The sequence below is a fragment of the Triturus cristatus genome, chromosome 4_1, assembly GCF_964204655.1.
Source record: "Triturus cristatus chromosome 4_1, aTriCri1.1, whole genome shotgun sequence".
NCBI classification, from domain to species: domain Eukaryota; kingdom Metazoa; phylum Chordata; class Amphibia; order Caudata; family Salamandridae; genus Triturus; species Triturus cristatus.
The window spans coordinates 319,696,888-319,714,633 of record NC_140585.1 but is presented as its reverse complement, the minus strand read 5'-3'; the positions used below and the strand labels follow the sequence as shown (position 1 = coordinate 319,714,633).

Genomic DNA, 17,746 nt, shown 5'->3' with positions numbered 1-17,746 from the left:
AATCGAAATTGTATTGTACTTGACATGAAAATACTATTAATTACTGTGTTACTTTCAGGTGCTGGCTTGTTGCCATTCAGTTGGATGACTGTTAAAACATCATAATTTCTTGAATTTCAGCATTCATTTTCTAATAATGATAAAGTATATATTGGCAAGACTTTAAAATACGTTATGCCTCACCCTTTCTGCGTTTACTATGTCACTATCTGCTTTCTTCTTCAGTTATTAATCGCCTTCTAATGTCTAGCCCACTTAGTTTAAGAATAAACTGCCAGATTAGCTTAATTGCATCACAGACTGCTGCAACAGCTTTGTGAAAACGTCTTTGCTCCCATTATTACTGTCTTTCTAAAGGAAGCCATAGGTCTGGCTTATTTACCAATAATTCAGACTTTTGGTCAGAGGCTTACTCTAAATCACTGCAGGTATCTTGTTATTCTAAAATAATATATGGACACAAGTTAACTATGACTGCTTTCCTTTCTGCAATACAAATTTGCTGATTTGCATTGTTAAAAGTGGCAAAACCATGATACAAGGCACAGACTAGAATTTAAAATGGTTTGACTACTTATACTTTCTCACACTTTTAGACACTTACAAGGATCTGTCCCAATCACAGCACTTCACCTCAGCATTTTAGCTGCTACTCCATCTTTAGGGCCTCTGTCTTCCCTCTTAACTCCATCTCTTCCATTTCCACCCATTCTCGGTCTCCCCAGTTTAGATTTCTCCTCAAAGTTTACCTGCTTCACCCCACAACTCCATCGTGTACAGCAGATTCAGATGCCTGCTATAATATAATTTTTTTTATAAATTTCTTTATTGTGCATTTCAAAAAGCTTAGTTCTTTAACAATAAAATCAACAAAGGACACTTTCCCGCTGTTATGACATCGCAGTAACAATTATACCTTGTAGTCTTACAGTCCATGGCGATACAGCATAGTAGACCAGCAGTACTTCATATCATATTAGTCACATTCAGCGCCCTCCGACAAGCCATGAGTTATGAAAGCAGTATACCCCCAATCTCGATCTCACTAAGGCTTACAGTATCCCACACAATCCCACGCCTCCACTGGTCTCTCTATGGAGCGACAGTCTCCCCTCAGGCATAGTACAGAGTTACAATACTACTGGGTTAGATACATTCATGTCTTGATATTCTCCCTCTGCCACCCCGTTGTCCCCGTCTTTAGTAGCTTTATGTACACTATACAATGCCCAAATATTCTTAGGCCTATTGCGGGGAGGGAGGAGGTCACTGTAACTCTCTGGTTGGGTGCAGCATTACAGCATTTCAGAGGCCCACTGAGCAGTCGTAGGAAGCGGCCCTTTTGACCAACAAATCGCCACCCTACGCTTGGCCATCAACAGCCCCATGTCCACTAACCTGCGCATCCCTTTAGATAAAGGTTTTGAGTAGCCCAACAGCGCCAGAGCCGGCTCCGGTGTAAGTGCTTGCCCTGTCATCGCTGCCATTTCTGAATATACACGTTCCCGAAACTTCGCAACCCCCAGGCAAAACAATGCCAAATGCATAAAGTCGGCCACCTGCTCACTGCAACGCTCGCACCTCGATTACTCCCTCAGACCATATCTGCGAAGCCTTTCCGGTGTGTTGTAGACTCTATTGAGATATTTGAAATGTATCAAATGGTGTCTATCATTAAGGGTAACTCGTTTCGTATTAAGGCAGCAGTACGTCCACATAGCGTCATCAATTTCCCTATTCAGATCTCTTTGCCAGGCCAAACGGGCCATTGTGAAATAATTCTCCCTATATGACATAGTGTAGGAAAGTGGCTCTGTATATACTGCAACAAAGTAAGGTACAGTGATCACAGCGTCCACAGTCCCCAGAGGTTTGGCAGAGGCTAAAGTTAGATATAACCTTACTCTCTAAAGTGGTAGCTTGGTCGAGCAGTAAGGCAGTATCAGAGGACAGTGTAAAGCATTTGTTGTGCACACTCAGTCAGCAAATGGTCTCACACACTCAAGAACTGAACTCTAGGCCAATTGTTTTGTATATAAAAATATATTGTTGTTTTATTTTAGAACCACAAGTAGGTATAAAAATACTTTCCCAGAATGAGATGCTCTAGTTGAATACTTTCAAATAGCAATAGACTTTTAAATGCAATAGTCACAGTTGTTGCAATAGGAAACAGAAGTTAAACACAATTATAACATTGAGTTTAAAGGGAATTTTTAAGTAAAGGCAATATCAATTACTTTGCATAGGTTTTTCTTACACCGGGCTGGATCCTGGATTCAGCCCTGGTGCATCTCCTGTAAACAGTTGAAAGAAATCGTTTTTGTTACTCAGGCGATTTTGAAAGGAATATTTGTATGTTTCAAAAATCGACACTTAGAAGAATTTCCGGCAAAAACCAGGCAATGTTATCCTATGGAGGAAAGTTTGGTTATCGGAAAATCACAGGTGTAATTACTTTTCAGGGTCAGTGCTGGGCACCAAGATCCAGCACTGGGATCTCTCCTGTTAACAGGTGAGTAATTTCGTTTTCGTTGATCGGGTGATTTTTAGTGAATATTTTTAAGTTTCAAAACTCGACACTTAGAAGAAATTCCAAGTGAAAACCAGTCAATGTTACCCTATGGTGAAAATGCAAGTTATTGGCTTTCAGGTAAGTTCTTGACTGGCAGAGTTAAGGTTCTGGGGTAAGACTTGGGGGTCTCCCAGGGTCAGGTAAGTACAGTTGTTACACCCACAGGGGCAGCCGGGTGCAGAGAGAGTAGGCACGAAGTTAGCCTATGGCGGCCAGGGGGCCTTTGGTTGGTGGCTGCTAGCAGGCAGGCCACGCAGCTGTGGGAGCTGGGCTCCTGGTCACTTACACAGGGTAAGTGGGGAAGTCGAATAGAATAGAGGTTGCACTTCCAGGTGCACTTGGGCGGCTGGGTGCAGGGTGGTTTTGAGCCGTCTGGCTCTCAATTTATTTCAATGGAGAAGCTGCAAGATGAACAAAGGCTGCTAGCTCGGGGACGGAGATTCTTCAGGTGCGACCACCACTTCGAGAATTAAGTTGGGGATCTGTAGGTTAGGTAGGCACCCAGGAGCTGGGCTCAGGGGGCCTCAGGGCGCCGGGTGCAGGGGTGTCTTTTGGCGTCGGGAAATCTTACCCTCTGCTGGTCGCGGTTGGGGGTGGTCCCTGGAGTTGAGGCTGCAGGCGTCGTCAGAAGCATCGAGGAGGGTCCTTGGGTGCTGGATTCGTGGTCACAGTCGCCGGGGGGACGTCCTCGTGGTCTTTGTTCACTCAGGGATAGGCCGGGCTCGGCGGGTGCAGTGTGTGCTGGATTCGCGGTTCCTGGCTGGCACCAGGGGTTGTTGCTGTTTGGGCAGAACCACTGCTCGTAGGAGTCCCAGTCTTTAGATGAGCAAGGCAGTCAGGTCCTCCAGGGTTTTTGAGGTTGCTGGCCACTGGAGACGCCGGGATTTAGCAGGAGCAGGTTCGAGGGTCGACAGGCCTGTAGGGCTGAGGCCAAGTCAGTTGGTGTCGTCCTCTTGTTAGCAGCTGCACGGCATGTCTTCTTTCTTCTTGTTCTTCTTCTTGTTTCAGAATCGGGATCTGAGGAAGGAAGGTTCAGGGTGCCCCTAAATAATACATTTAGGGGCGTTACAGGTAGGTACAGGTCAGGGACCAATGGGTCCCTTCCCTATGGTGGGTACACCCCCTATCCTGCCACTCTCCAGTGGGAGGGGGGCAGGAGCCTAGTCCTGATTGGGTAGGGCTCCCCATCCTCAAGATGGCGAGAGCCCAGAGTTCTGCTTCACCTCGCCTCCCCCACCTGGGCGCATTTGCTGAGTACAGCAAGTGGCCTGGAGAAGCTCACAAAGGCGGCATGCCTTTGAAGCTTCCACTGCCCATCCTGGGGGAGGAGGCCTGGCACCTCGCCCCAGGATTTGCATTGTTGCAGGCCCACGAGAGCGGATGGCTCTCTACCCAGGGGGCCAGCAACCTGTCTGCTGGGTGGCAGCCTAGGCAGCCTCTCAGTCAGGACACAGGTTGTGGGTTAGTTTCAGGGGGCAACTCTAAGTTGCCCTCTGTCGTGCATTTTACATTAAATCCCACACTGGCATCAGTGTGGGTTTAATGTACTGAGAAGTTTGATGCCAAACTTCTCAGTCTTCAGTGTAGCCATCATTTTGCTGTGGAGTTCATGATGATGATTTCCCAGCACCATATACTCTTAATGGCTGCACTGCACTTAGTGCCCAGCAATGGACCTGAGTTCTGTAGGGGTACAGGGCTCATGCACCTGTACCCACACCAGTGGCATAGTGCACCCAGCTAGAGGGGTGACTGAGGTATGCCTGGGCAGTGTGTTTGTGGGCATGGCACACAGGGATGTGTGCCATGTCGACTCTGTTTTGTTCTGCACCAAGACACTCAGCCTGCAAAGGCAGGGTGTGTGTGTCAGGGTACAGGGCCTCTAAGGGTGGCATAATAATTGCTGCAGCCCTTAGGGGTCTTCTCTGGTCACAGGGCCCTGGGCACCTAGGGTACCATTTACCAGGGGCTGACATGTGGCCAGAGATGCCAATTGGTTTTAGGCTTCAATATAGTTTTAAGGAAGGAACACAGGCCCTGGGCACCTGATTGGCAGGAGCCCAGGGCACACTCAGTCGAAGTACATCAGCAATTCAGCCAAAAGTGGGGGCATACCATGCAAAAAAAATGGCACGTTCTCACACATAGCGTGTTTATAAATTTTAGAGACTAGTTCCGTCGGAGCATCTGTTTTTATGACTAAGGAAAGGTCGGTCAGCTCTGGCGGTTCAGCCAGGTCAGTACCCAATAGCTGAAGTAACGCATGTCGGGTTCTGTGAAATTGAAACTGGATGAGAAGTGTGGGCGTAGCGTCCCCTGCAATCATGGAGTCCCAATTTTTCACTGTGCCACCCTCAAATAAATCTCCTATAATACTGACCCCAATAGATTTAAGTGCGCGAACTACGCCCCATCTCTACACGGCGGCAACCAGTGGCACCATTCCAGGGGAGCTAGAGGTGAATACAGGATAGCTCCAGCCTGCAACTTTAGAAGGTGATGCCAGGCATGGCTAGTCGCATTGATCGAGTCCAGAATGCCAGTCCTGCGGTCTGGTGGTGAAAAGAGCAGCATGGGCAAGGGGCGGGGGTTAGCAACCTCCCGCTCAATATGCAGATGAGGGATGTCTGGCGAACCGTGTATCCAAAGGTAAGCATGTGCACTCTGCGCAGCTCTATAATAAAGATCCAAATCAGGGGCCCCCCCAGCCCTCACATGTGGTAAGGTAACGTGAGGATTTCCCATTTCACCCTCTGTTGTTTGCCTGCCCATGCCAGTCAGCCTCTTAAAAAATATACTGGGGAGGACCATTGGGATGTTTGTAAAAAGAAACAAAAAACGAGTGAGAATCACCATTTTCATTATTGAGATTCTGTCCAGGAAGGACAACGGCAAATGAATCCAGCTATCCACCTCATCCTCCAGCTTACTGACCAGCACGCTGTAATTTTCCCTAAAGACAACTTCCGAGTCCGAGTGCACCTGAACACCAAGATAGCTTACCAACTCTGTCGTCCAGTGCAATGGATACTCAAGGTCAAATTGAGTCGTGGATTGAGTGAGAGGAAATATAATGGACTTCGACCAATTAACTCTCAGTCCTGAATCCCCCCCCAAAGTGAACTATTTCTCGCAAGACAGATGAGAGATGCCGTTCGGGATTACGAACATAAAGGAGCGTGTCATCCGCGTATGTCGAAACTATACGTTTGTAGCCCGGGATATGAATACCCTTAAATCTATGATATTCGCGTCGTGCACAGGCTAAGGGTTCGGCAACCAAAGCATAAAGAATCTGGGACAGCGGGCAGCCCTGCCGCGTACCCCTACGTGATACGTATATGGTCCGTTACTAGGTCACCGATTTTTATTCGGGCCGTGGGCGAACTATAGAGTACCCCAAGCAACTGCAAAAAGAACTCCTCCAGCCCCTTCCGCAACAGAACCATGAAGGGCCATTCAATTGAGTCGAAGGCCTTCTCCATGTCAAGAAACACCGTTACTGCTTGGATATCCGGCTTAGTATGCTGGAGGGCGCCAAACACCGTGCATAAATTATAAGTAATATCTTAAAGAAACACGTTAGTTAGATTCCTCACCTTAGAATATCCCCAGGCATCAGACTGGATCTGGAAGATTTTTGTAGCAATACCCCTTGCGCGTCGCTAGGCATCTGCGGCTCCGCGTCCGTCGTTGGCGTCGTGCGCCGGAATGACGTTGTCGGAGTACTTAGACGCCGCCCTCGCGTGCTGCCGTCAGTTCTTCTTTTTTCCGCGCCGATCTGGGAGAGCTACCCCTTTAGTCGTTTTTTGACTAAATATTTTGACTCTTTTTGGTCACTTTATCGACTCTGGTGCCGGTAGGATGCCTGGTTTCAAGGCCTGCGACGACTGTCACCGACTGATGTCGGTGACAGATCATCACCGCCGGTGCCTGTACTGTTTGGGCCCCGACCACGACGCGGAGTCGTGTTCCGATTGTATGGCCCTGACCTCGAAAGCTAGGCGGGAGCGGTCCCGTAAGCTTCTCGAGCTTCGCCACTCGGCTCCGCGCCCCTCTCGATCCCGGTCTAGGAGGAGGTCCAAGGATCGGTCGCGGAGCCGCAGTCGACATCATCGCTCGTCTGGCTCGAAGCAGGGTGGTCCCACCCCCGCGGCTCCGCCGGAGCCGCAGGCGCCGCGTCCGTCCCCATACCCGCCGGTCCCTGGGACTGACACGGCGCCGGCGGAGGTCAGTGCCTTCCTCTCGGCCATGAGGAGCCTGGCCATGCCGTCGACGCCCGCTGGCGCGCCTTCAGGCCCCGCGGACTCGACTGGGCGACCTTACGCGCCGGCGGCTCCGGCCCCGGTGCCGTTGGAGGCTCCGGCCCCGACGCCGCAGGTCCCAGAGGGGCCCAGGCCTGGGCCCCTGTCGACGCCGGTCGACCTCGTCACGCCTCCTCCGCTGGCGTCGACACCGTTGCCACCTCAGACGCCGACTCCGGTCGACGTCGATCCCCGGTTCAGCCCCTGTCCGGACCCGATGCCGGTGCGGCGCCGCTCGACGCCGCATCCGACGCCGCTGGAGAACCATTTTGTCTATCGTCCGGCTCCGATCATTCCTCCTGTTTACCAGGAATCGGATGACGGGGGCGACTGGGAGGGGTCCATGGACCCTCTGGCCCTTCAGGGCCAACTTTCGCAGGACTGGGCAGATGAACTGGGGGAGGCCAGTGGTTTGGATACCTCACCGGACACTGGATTCATCTCTCCTCCGACTGTGGCTTCGGAGGAGGGTGCCGCTTTTTCTGTGGTGCTGCGCAAGGCGGCCGCAGCCCTTGGGCTTGAGCTGCCTGCCGTGGCTGTGAGGACTAACATCCTCACTGAGGTGCTTCAGTCTGCCGCAAGCTCCACTGACCCTCTGCTGCAATTCAATGAGGCCCTCATTGACGTTCTGCAGGGCACCTGGTCCAAGCCCTCCACAGTCCCTCCTGTGGATAGGAACGTTGCCAGGCGCCACCGCCCTGCTCCGGGCGACCCCAGTTTTCTGTCCCAACACCCCACCCCCGAGAGTCTGGTTATCCAGGCCTCTACCTCCCAATCCTCCTTCCCGTCCGCTCCTCCGGACAGGGATTCCAAGAGACTGGAACAGTTCGGTAAGAAGTTGTTCTCCTTGCTCAGTTTGGGCCTGCGGTCTTTGAACACCGCCTGTCTCTTGGACCGTTATTCCCACTCTCTGTGGGATACGGTGGAGGACGTGCTGCCCCTGTGCCCGGAGGAGGCCCGGGCACGGCTTTCCTCAGCTCTGGCCGATGGGAGAGATGCAGCGCGCCATGCAATCCGATGTGGACTCGACACTACGGACTCGCTGGGTAGGGCGATTTCTACCAGGGTGGCGCTTTGACGTCACGCCTGGCTGTGGTCCACGTCCTTTTCGGGGGATGTCCAGAGCACTCTCATGGACATGCCTTTTGATGGCACTCGCCTTTTTGGTGAGAAAGCGGACAGTGCGCTGGCTCGCTTCAAGGACTCCCGGGCTACGGCCAAGTCCTTGGGCCTCTCGGCCCCGCGGCCACAACCTTCCGCTTTTCGCTCCTTTCGTGGCCAAGGAAGGGGCACCTCCTCAAGGCCGCCTAGCCACCGGCCGCAGAACCAGCCTGCACGCGGTCGCGGACGTGGTTTCCGCCGAGGCGGTACTGGAGGACAACGCGGTCAGTCCACATTCACCCCGGCAGCATCCGCCTCAAAGCCTTCCTAGTCCGAGCTTTCAGGCCCATTCCTCGCCAGTGGGAGGCAGGGTTCGCCATCACCTGCTCCACTGGCGTACCATTACTTCGGACAGGTGGGTGCTGCAAATCCTCCGAAGGGGCTACTCCCTCCCCTTCGAGACGACCCCTCCAGCCATGCCACCGCAGCACCACCGTATCTCGGAGGATCATTTGAATCTTCTGCAAGAGGAAGTTTCGGCCCTCTTGGCCAAAGAGGCCGTCGAGCGCGTTCCGAGCCCAGAAGTAGGTCGTGGTTGTTATTCCCACTACTTTCTGATTCCCACTGCTTTCTGGTTCCCAAGAAGGGCAAAGGGGGCCTACGCCCTATCTTGGACCTCAGGAACGTCAATGCCTTCCTCTGGAAGGAGCGCTTCAAAATGTTGACTTTGGCTCAGGTTCTAGCTGCCCTAGACCCTGGAGACTGGATGGTAGCGTTGGACTTGCAAGACGCATATTTCCACATCCCCGTCCTGCCGGCCCACCGGCGTTACCTGCGGTTCACGGTGGGTCAGGAGCACTTTCAGTTCACCGTGCACCCCTTCGGCCTTACCAGTGCCCCTCGGGTGTTCACGAAAGTGATGGCGGTGGTCGCAGCTCATCTGCGCAGAACAGGGGTTCCAGTCTTCCCCTATCTCGACAACTGGTTGTTGAAGGCGGGCTCGCCCCAGGCAGTCGTCTCCCACCTCCAGACTACGGCGGATCTCCTGCATTTGCTGGGGTTTTCCATCAACGTGCCGAAGTCACACCTGAGCCCCTCTCAGAAGCTCCTCTTCATCGGAGCGGTTCTTGATTCGGCGCAGTTCCGGGTTTATCCACCGGAACAGCGGGTCCGGGATATACAGGCCCCGATTCCCATCTTTCGGCCTCTATCCTGGGTTTTGGTCAGGCTAGTGTTGCGGCTTCTGGGGCTGATGGCCTCCTGCATCCTACTAGTGCATCACGCCAGGCGGCGCATGCGGGCTCTGCAGTGGGACCTGAAGTTTCAGTGGGCCCAGCATCACGGCAACCTGTCGGACCAGGTCTTGATCTCGGAGGGCACTGCACAGCAGTTGCAGTGGTGGCTCACGGACCGCGATTGGGTCACGGGCAAGAGCCTCTCCCTACGGGAGCATGTCGTAGTGACGGATGCGTCCCTCCTGGGATGGGGTGGCCATATGGGAGAGGCGGAGATCAGAGGCCTCTGGTCTCCGGCGGAGTCTCGCCTCCACATCAACTTGTTGGAGCTGAGAGCGATCCGACTTGCACTGAAAGCCTTCCTTCCCTCTGTCCGGGGAAGTGTTGTGCAGGTGTTCACGGACAACACCACCGCCATGTGGTATTGCAACAAACAGGGCGGGGTGGGGTCGTGGACCCTTTGTCAGGAGGCTCTGCGCCTCTGGACATGGCTGGAACACCAGGGCGTCACCCTGGTGGTTCATCATCTGGCGGGCTCTCTGAATGCCAGAGCAGACTAACTCAGCCGCCGGTGAATGATGGATCACGAATGGCGTCTGAACTCAGTGGTGGCGCAAGGTCTCTTTCAGCAGTGGGGAGAGCCTTGGTTAGATCTATTCGCCACCGACGAGAACGCGCAATGTCAGCAGTTCTACGCGTTGGAATTTCCAAGGCGGCACTCGCTCGGCGACGCTTTTCGTCGCGAGTGGAGTTGCGGTCTGTTGTGCGCCTTTCCGCCTATACCACTTCTGCCCAGAGTGCTGAAGAAGATCAGGCACGACCGGGCCCAAGTCATCTTGGTGGCTCCGGATTGGGCACGAAGGTACTGGTATCCCGAGTATGTTGACCGATCCTCCGATACGTCTGCCCCTTCGGGAGGATCTTCTGTCGCAGCAGCAGGGGACGGTCCTCCACCCAAACCTGTCCAGCCTCCACCTCCATGCGTGGAGATTGAGCGGCGGCAGTTGATACCATTTGACTTGCCTCCTGAAGTCTGTGATATCATTCTGGCAGCCAGGCGTCCCTCCACAAAGACGGTATACGCCTGCCGGTGGAACAAATTTGTGGCATGGTGCACAGCAAAGGCTGTGGATCCCCTTTCCGCCCCTCTTTCTGAGGTTCTCCTCTTTCTTCTTCCTTTGGCCCAGCAGGGCTCTGCCTTGGGCACCTTGAAAGGTTATCTTGCTGCCATCTCTGCCTTCTTACGGCTTCCTGATCAGCCTTCTCTTTTCAAGTCCCCTGTAGTTTCACGCTTTCTTAAAGGCATTACTCACACGTTCCCTCCTGTCCCTTTCGTAATGCCTCAGTGGGACTTGAATCTTGTCTTAACATTTCTGATGTGCGCTCCCTTTGAGCCTCTTCACAATTGTCCACTTCGTCTTCTCACTCTTAAGACTGCTTTCCTGGTAGCCATCACCTCGGCTAGACGGGTGAGTGAGCTCCAGGCTCTATCGTCCAAGCCTCCTTTTCTATCTGTTCATCCGGACATGGTTGTCCTTCGGCCTCGTACTTCCTTTCTACCGAAAGTGGTGACCCCCTTTCATCTTGGGCAATCTGTCACCTTGCCCACCTTCTTTTCGCCTCCGCATCCTTCCAAAGAGGAAGAGCGGCTCCACCGTCTGGACCCAAAACGTGCGCTCTCCTTTTATTTGGACAGCACGAAACAGTTCCGGGTGGACGACCAGCTTTTCATTGGCTACGTGTGTGCTAAGAAGGGGAAAGCTGTGCACAAACGGACCATCTCCCGGTGGGTCGTTTTGTGTCTAAAAACATGTTATTCCTTGGCAAAAAAGGACCCTCCTGTTGGACTGCGAGCCCATTCTACTCGGGCCACAGCGGCTACTACTGCTTTGGGACGGGGAGTCCCTTTGCAGGACATCTGTCAAGCGGCGACGTGGGCTTCGCTGCACACTTTTGCCAGGCATTATTGCCTAGACAGCCAAGTCCGGAGGGATGGCTTCTTTGGCCGTTCTGTCATCCAGGACTTTCTGGTGTGATCTTGGTTCGCAGACCCACCACCGGGGTTGGTATTGCTTGGGTATCTATTCTAAGGTGAGGAATCTAACTAACGTGTTTCTTTCAGATGAACAATTTACTTACCTTCGGTAACGATGTATCTGTAAGAAACATTAGTTAGTTAGATTCCTCACCGACCCACCCATCCTCCCCGTTCTGCGAACTGACATCTAGGGTTAAGGCTATCCTTTTCAGGGCCCTAGATTTTTTGGCACCAGTGTCCGTCTCTTGCATGGCTCTGCGTTCCTGGCGCAGAAAAGCTATGTACAAGAACTGACGTCAGCGCGCGAGGGCGGCGTCTAAGTACTCCGACGTCATTCCGGCGCACGACGCCAACGACGGACGCGGAGCCACAGACGACGCCTAGCGACGCGCAAGGGTATTGCTACAAAAATCTTCCGGATCTAGTCTGACGCCTGGGGATATTCTAAGGTGAGGAATCTAACTAACTAATGTTTCTTACAGATACATCGTTACCGAAGGTAAGTAACTTGTTCGTTACGACCGGAACAAACCCTGCCTGTTCTGGAGCCACCAACATTGGAACCAGAGGGAACAGTCTATTCGCCAAGATCTTGGCATAGATTTTGGTTCTCGACGTTAAGCAATGAGAGAGGTCAGTACGACGAACACTCCTCAGGTGGTTTACCCGGCTTCAAGATAGCTACAATAACAGCTTCTCTCATGGAGGGCGGCATCATGCCCGACTCACACATATCATCAAATAAAGTGGCTAAGTGAGGCAACAGCAGGTCTAAGTACGCCTTATAAAAGGCCACAGTCAGGCCATCTATCCCCGGGGCACTCCCCACCCTCATATTTGCAAGGGTTAGAAGTATTTCCTCTCTCTCCAACAGACGCATCAAGAATTCGCGGTGTGTGTTAGTCAGCCAGGGCAGCTTAATATGTGTTAAATAGTCCAAAATTTCCTCCTCCGTGCCTGAACTACGTGAAGCATATAAAGTAGAGTAAAATTGCCGAAATCTCTCTGCTATGGCAGTGTCGTCGGAAAGGGTCTCTCCCTCCGCTGACTTAAGTTCAGTAACAGCCATATGTTCTCGACGCTTCTTTAATAACTGAGCACGAACTCTACCTGGTCGATCGCCCTCCCCGTATGTGCGAGCAGTGGCATATTTACCGAGATGTTTAATTTCAGCATCGCCCGTATCCTAGAACTCCTCCAGTTGGGCCTTGAATTCTCCCATCACTTCATCATCAGTGCCTTGTTGAAGTCTCGCCTCCAAGCTGGCTAAGGTGGCCTTCAAGTCAGCAAGCCTCTTGCGCAACGCTTTAAGACCCCTGAATGCTTGGACATGGTAACCCCACGAATATACACTTTAAACGCCTCCCACACCACCTGAAAGCTCTGCACTGAGCCCACATTTTTATCAGTCTGTTTCAATTGCCTCTGCTAGTTCTGCCTTAAACACCGCATCTAGCAGTGAGTACGGGGGGAACCTCCAAGTGTAGGGGGGATAGTTTTTAAGGGGGATTCAATAACCACCAGAAGCGGGGAATGGTCCGAAAGTGTCCGCGGCAGCCCCTCACACGTCTTCACATAGCAATACAGTTGTCCGGAGGCCAACCAATTATCTATGTGTATGCAAATCATTGTATGCTGAATAATATGTATATCCCCCTTTGTCAGGGAACCTCTGGCTCCAGACATCATGTAGGTCCATTTGTACCATAATATCTGAGAGCGTTCTAGCTGCAGCAGTAATGAGTCTGGCCGGTCCCCCCGAGCGGTCTCGTTCAGGGTTCAAAACTAAATTTAGGTCCCCGCCCCAGAGTTGCTGCATCAACCCAAAGTTTCGCACCCGATCAGACAGGGCGGTGTAAAAGTCAGGATTGTCGTAGTTAGACCTATAAACAATAATAACTAGTATGTCCAGTCCCTTTCCCCGACATCTGGAGATCACATATCTACCATCGACATCCGTATGCAAAGGTTCAAGTGTGAGGGAAGACTTTGGGCGAACCCATGTAAGTACCCCCCGGGCATGTGTGGTGAAGCCCGCTGCGTGAGCGGTTTCCTGCAAACCCCTACTACGAAACATGGGGCTAGAAAGAGGAAGGGTTGTTTCTTGTAGTAATGCAATGTCTATTTCATGTCTTGTCAGGTAGGCCAGAACCTGGCGTAGTTTCCTGTGGTCATTAAGACCCCGCACATTCCATGTGGTGGGGTAGTTTAAGCTGTAAGACATGAAAATACCATCCAATTCAAAACTCTGAAGTTGGAATGTTGCGCCACTTTCCAGTGTCCTATATTGAAATTCAGATCCATTCAAAACAATATCTCCTTTTCCAACCAGGCTAAAATCATCTCTTGTCCACCTGGAGACAGTTCCACCTTCCACCTTTGTTGCACATCACTGGCCGAGAGTTAAAATCCTCTAATGACTTATTTGTGGGTCATTTCAGTGTCCATTGAGTGATTTTTTTTGTTTTTTTGTTTTAAGTTTAGGGGTCTTGATAAGTGCAAAAGTGTATAACATGAGAAGCGGAAACATATAGGGGAGACAGGCTACTTAGGAATAAATAACACATTATGAAATTGCATTTCAAATTAACAAATGGATATAGAAATCAAGCCTGGAAAATGATGAGAGACATTTATACAGATTATACAGCCAAAGTCTAGTAAGTGTAAACACTTCCTTTTGAGTTAGGTGAGGATGTTTTAACCTTGGCAATAGTTGTTTTTCATTATGAAAGCACATTCTGTAATCCTAACAACTCTTCCATCTCCCTGCTCTTTGCCTCCATTGAAAATTATAATAATCTCATTCAACAACATTCAAAACCCACCTGTGAAATAGTACACCATACTTTATCTCATCGCCTCAAAAGAAGGCTTTCTTTGGATGGACAGTCTGATCTCAATTGATTGGTAGGACTACTACCTCATCCCTTTCACAGTTTTAGTTAACAAAACTATTATTACTGGTCAAACTAATAAAGTGACAACTTGGGTTCACAAACCCAAAAATATTTCCCGTAATTACATAGCATTGTGTATTTCAACAAGCCATTTCTGCTATTCGGGAGGTAAACCACCTTCCCTTGCTTTACAACAATAATGTGTTCAAAATTATAAATTACCTTGACCCTTTGAAGAAATAAGGTCAAACAATAAAGAGTTTCTAGTATACTTAAGAAATTAATTAAAAGAGGAAAGCAGTTCATGCTAGCTGAAATAAAAGGCATTTTTGATCTTGCCAAACATGCTTCTCCTTCTATTATGGGCTCTGAGTCTAATAGTAAATGTGAGGAATTCACTAAATTTTTCAACATGAAAGTCCAAAACCTTTCCTCAGTTTGCCTTGCACTCCACTCCCTGTTCCCCTCTGCAGAAAATCGCTAAATATCTAGACCGATTTTAAGTGGGTATCTCAGACTGGTTTAATCTACGCTATTGCTAATCTGAAACCGTGACTAATTTCTTTGACACTAATGCTGGTACACTGGCAAAGCATTTAATAACCAGTTTTGCTTTTTGAAGAATAAAACTAGTTAACATCTTAGTAACTTGGAGGGAATTTCTGTCTTGTTTCAAACCTGGACAAGTTTGTCTGCATCTAAGTAAATCTTCACAAGATTTTGAAGACCATAGCACATTCTATCCCGTCTCGCGAATGTTCTTGAGAGCTCTATTGACTCTCAATTTAAACAGTTCATCACTGACTATAATCTCCTTCTTAAGTATACATATCAAGATGCAGTACTGAATCAAGTATGTTGCAAGTTATTGATGATGCTTTGCAAGTTCTTTGGAATGGCGAGTCCTGATTGCTAATCCTTATTTACTAGTTAGTGGCGTTTGACACTATCTGCTACAAAAGTTTACATCCGGTCATAAGATTGTCTGGAATTAGAAGAAAACGTTCTTACAAACCATTCACAATATTGTATTCTGGCAACTCTTTTGACCCAAGCTCCTTTTCTTCAACGCACCACCAAGGTCCCATTCTTGTTATTTGAGAGGACGACGGAGCAAAGGGCACAGGGAGAGGTGAACAAGGTCTGTATACCACACCCTTTGCAGCCACTCTGGGGCAATTAAGATTACTTGGGCCTTTCGAGACAAATCTTCCTCAGAACCTGAGGAATCAAGAGTATGGGAGGAGACATGGAAAACCGCTGTGAGCTCTAGTTCAAATGAAACACTTAACTTAATGCCCCCTGCACCAGATACTGGAGGCTGCAGAATAACGAGCAGTGCACATTCTCTTGAGTGGCAAAGAGGTCTACTTGACGATTCCCCAATAACTGAAAAATGTGTAGAACTAATTCTGGATACAGATGCCACTCGTTGTCTGCTGAAAAACTCCAGCTAAGACTGTCCGAACACTCATTGAGAACTCTGGCCAAGTAATTTGCAATCGCACAAATCTGATGATCCTGATCCCAGGATCAGAGTCTTGGGGCTTCTATGCAAAGAAGATACAACCCTACTCCCCCTTTTCTTGTTGATGTACCGCATTGTAATAATAATTTCTGATAAGACTTGTATAGACTGACTGCAAATGGGAGGGAGAAAGGCCTTAAGAGCCCACCAGCAATTCTAACAGATTGACCTCTAGAGGAACAGTGGTTGCATATCAAAGTCCTCTGATCTCTATATCCTCCAGATGAGCCCCCCCACCCTAGGATGGAGGCATCCGTTAGGACGGTGGGCACGGGAGGAGGAGGGTGAAACAGCTTCCCTTGAGATAGATTGCCATACCCACCCCACCATTGAAGATCCACTGTAGTATCTGGAGATCTTGCCAGACGTGTGGATATCCCTGTTGTGCTGAAACCACTGCCTGCGGAGGTACCACTGGAGGGCTCTATGTGCCAGCGTTCATGGGTGACCAACAGAATGTAGTAAAGTCATGTTCGAGGCATATGAGCTGCAGATCACACACTGAGGATAAGATCGCCATCTGGTGTTGGGCTCGGATGATTGCAGGTTGTTGTTGTCTTCGGAAGAAGCCTTTGGTCACGAGGTTGGTGACTCCTCCCCTGGACAACAGTGCGCATGGGCATCCACTCCATCGGCAGATTGTTTTTTTCCGCCATTGGGTTCGGATGAACTTTTTTCCGCTCCAGCAGAAAACTTCCAGCAATCGATTTAACTCTTTAATCTTCATTCCATCGACGTCGACATCAACTCGGACCGGTTCCGGAAGCGGCTGATGGACAGGACACCCTTCAAAAAATGCCCCCAGTGTGGAGCGAAGTTCCCCCACAGTGACCACCACGAGGTTTGCAACCTCTGCCTGTCGCCGGAACACAACGAGTCCACCTGTCCAGCTTGTTCCGCTTTCCGTTCGAAGAAGACCCTCCGGGACCGAAGAGCTCGACGCCATATTATGGCCAAACCAGCTCCAGAACCGGAGGACATCTTTGCTCAAGATGTTCCCGAAGACGACACCGAAGATCTCGAGATCGTGTCCGAGGCCGACGATTCCGATGACCTCATCACTCCAGGGCAGCGTGTGAGTACCACCCCCCCTGCCCCTGCCCCATCCAAAAAAGCATTGGTCAAGACTCCGCCAGCTGGGCCCAGTCGCGACCGGAAATCCTCTTCAGAAGCCCCGCCCTCGGGCCCGGCTCCGAAGACATCTAAGCCTGTGGGTGGCTCGGGCTCGAGCAAACCTCACCTGATTGTGCCTTTAACACCCTCGGCACCCAAACACCCACTGTCGGCACCGAAACAGGCTCCAAGACCGAAATCTCCTTCGGCACAGAAACGTTCCTCGGCACCGAAGTCTCCACCGGCACCGAGACGTTCTTCAACATCGATGCCTGAAAGTCCATCGGCACCGAAACCTCAGTCGGCACCGAAACCTCAGTCGGCACCGAAACCTCAGTCGGCACCGAAACCTCAGTCGGCACCGAAACCTCAGTCGGCACCGAAAACTCAGTCGGCACCGAAAACTCAGTCGGCACCGAAAACTCAGTCGGCACCGAAAACTCAGTCGGCACCGAAAACTCAGTCGGCACCGAAAACTCAGTCGGCACCGAAAACTCAGTCGGCTCCGAAAAATCCATCGGACCCGAAAAAATCGTCGACGCCAAAAACTGCGTCCCCGCCGAAAAAAGCTCATAAAGACCCGAAGCGGACGTCACAGACACCACCTTCGGAGCCAGATGAACTTTTTCGACCAGATCCTACTCAGAAGCGGATCTACATCAATCCTAACACGGGACATGTGACTGCCATCCCATATAAAAAGCGGAAGCTGGACACTACACCTCCCCCAGCTCCCATACGGAAAAAGGACTGTGCTACTTCACCACTTCGTCCTTCCTCTCCTGTTTTACCTCCTAACCCGTCCCCCCCTCCTCCTCCCGATTCTCCTTTACCTTTACCTTTACCATCTCCCTATCATTCACCTCCTCCACAGGATGATAATGATGACTTAGGGGGAGGGGCGGACCCTGATTTATTTAATGATCCTGTTGATCCAAACGACCCTTTTACG

At 50.7% G+C, this 17,746-nt stretch overlaps 1 protein-coding gene across 2 annotated transcripts in view; it reads left to right on the top strand.

Moving 5' to 3' along the window:
* The window catches only part of CCDC77 (coiled-coil domain containing 77), a 269,618-nt gene that overhangs the window by 49,588 nt on the left and 202,284 nt on the right, over window positions 1-17,746 (top strand). The gene's annotated exons all lie outside the window — the stretch shown is intronic.